The sequence below is a fragment of the Rutilus rutilus genome (assembly GCF_951802725.1).
Source record: "Rutilus rutilus genome assembly, chromosome: 24".
In the NCBI taxonomy this organism is placed as follows: Eukaryota; Metazoa; Chordata; class Actinopteri; order Cypriniformes; family Leuciscidae; genus Rutilus; species Rutilus rutilus.
Genome location: NC_140228.1, coordinates 3,128,066 through 3,130,482, shown reverse-complemented (window position 1 = coordinate 3,130,482; position 2,417 = coordinate 3,128,066). Strand labels below are relative to the sequence as shown.

The 2,417-nt window shown below is 34.6% G+C and overlaps 1 long non-coding RNA gene across 1 annotated transcript; it reads left to right on the top strand.

Annotated features, from left to right (window-relative positions):
• Positions 1 to 628: 628 nt before the first annotated feature.
• Positions 629 to 2,035, top strand: LOC311284312. Its single transcript, XR_014626192.1, has 4 exons — positions 629 to 703; positions 1,080 to 1,115; positions 1,294 to 1,358; positions 1,630 to 2,035. It is a non-coding gene; the product is annotated as an uncharacterized lncRNA (long non-coding RNA).
• Positions 2,036 to 2,417: the final 382 nt, after the last annotated feature.

Sequence of the window (2,417 nt, the reverse complement as noted above, 5' to 3'; positions counted from 1 at the left end):
ACTTTAAGGGAACGTTCCCAGAACGTTCCCTGTAGGTTATTTTTAGGTTTAAATTTATAACCTAAAGAGAACGTTCTGGGAACATTCCCTGTAGGTTATTTTTAGGATCTATTTTTATAACTTTAAGGGAACGTTCCCAGAACGTTCCCTGTAGGTTATTTTTAGGTTTAAATTTATAACCTAAAGAGAACGTTCTGGGAACGTTCCCTGCAGGTTGTTATTTAATAACCTAAAGAGAACCTTCCCAGAACGTTCCCTGCAGGTTATTTTTAGGTTTAATTTTTATAACCTAAAGAGAACCTTCCCAGAACGTTTCCTTGCAGGTTTTAGGTTTTATTTGTATAACCTAAAGAGAACGTTCTGGGAACGTTCTCTGCAGGTTATTATTTTAATATCACTTAGCCTACTATTAACAGGCAGATTACCAACTGACAACGTCGTCAGTACGGTCCCCTAAGGTTATAAGATAACCAACAACGTTCAGATCTATTCGCAATAACTTTTTATTAATGATATTTTAAATTATGTTATATTTTAATTCTATATGTTTATTTAAATGCTGCATGACTTTGAAGTGTTTTAATGCGCATGCGCGTGATCAAACACTGGAGCACGTGCGCTGCTCGAGAGCAGATGGAAACGTCATCGACAACTGACAAACAACAAAACTCCCGTCTCTCGCTGTTGGTTTCACTGCTTTCAGGTAAGTTTAGACAACAAAATCTCACAAATAATACACACAAACGCCCCTGACACATTTCTTACGTGTAATTGACACGCTTCTGTTAAATATTTATTTTAAAGAAATGGTTTTATGTCTTTGAAAAAGTCCGTTAGCATCTACGCTAGCTAACCGGTTTCAAAAGACAACGTTAGGCCTAAGTTACGTTAAGTTGAGGTCTTATGAAAGTTTGGGTTTTTAAACACATATTTAGTGTAGATAACAGTTTTTGATAGTTTTGCTGGTAATTTGTCAATGGGAAGTAAGCTAATTTATTTAGGCTAACCAAAAAGAATGCACTGTATTGTTAACTTAATCAGTGACGTTACTTACCAATATTGCTAAAATGTGATTTCAGAATAGCGAGAGAAAAAATAAAACTCTACAACAAGGGGTGAGTTATTGTTTAATCATGATGATAATTCCATATGCATTTATTTCACAATATATTATCTTAAGATTTGTATATATTTATCTTTTCTGCATTTCACCTCTGTTCTAGCTTGGTTCCTAATAAACCTATCACATGTAATATTTTTGGCTCTGTGACAAACAGCATGTTATGTTCCTAGATCATCATGCTGTGATGGCCTGCTGCACTCCCTGTCCAAGAAAATCTCTATGAACCATATGACTAGTAAGCAAAACCACCTCAAACATGCAGTGCACTGCTGTCCAAAGGTTTGGGGTCTGTAAGATTTATGCTTTTGAAATAAGTCTCACATTTTAAAATCATTAACCCCAAGTTTTTTCAGTGAGATTGTCCTTGAGAAGCCTGTAAGCTAAATAATCAGCTAAATAATAGGCGACTAATACAATATTATAATGGTCATAGTTATAATAATTCATTTAACTATTATGATAACATGATATCCTGATGATTACTATATTTTATTTTATTTCTTTAGGTCTGTTTTGAATTATGTTGGCCAATGAGACTGACAACATACTGTCCAACTCAAAGGTATTTATGTATTTTTTTATTTTTTTTTATTGATCAATACTGAAATTCTTTGTACTTTTAAATGCGGTTCAGGGGGTCGACAACTTTAGGCAGTTATTTTTCACAGATTTATTTATTTAATGTTTATTTGACAGGGACAAATGCATAGAACATTGCTTTATAAAAAATACAAAGTAGATGCCATGCATACAGGTTTATAGCCATGACTAATTTGCAACCCCTAGATATCTTGGGCAGCTGTGGCTCATACTCTTAGCCTTTAAAAATGTTTGAATTGATATCCCCAATGCAATATCAGGGGGTAAATATATCATTAGAGTTCTTAAAGTTATGGCTTTGCTCTTGTTACCAGATGAGATAAAATCCCTATTGTTTGGCCCTGTATTCTTCAGGACAAGACCTTGATGCCATCCACAGTCAGTAGATGAAGAAGGTGAGTTTAGCCGAATTCAGTTCTCTTTCACTTTTTTTTTTAGCTTAAACAGACACGTGCACGCAAAATGAAGTCAAAATGGCGAGTTTCCTCTTGTCTTGTGTTTTAAACAGAAAGAAAACGGATGCGTGTCATTTATATTAGTTCTGCGCATTCGTCTTAAAGGGACAGCAGCCTAACGTACCCGCAGCTGCTTGTGTCGCCAATGGTGATCAAACATCAAAAGAGAGAATGACTTGTAGCTTTAGCAAAGATACATTAATTTTATAGTTATTTTATTTTTACACTGAAGACTTATT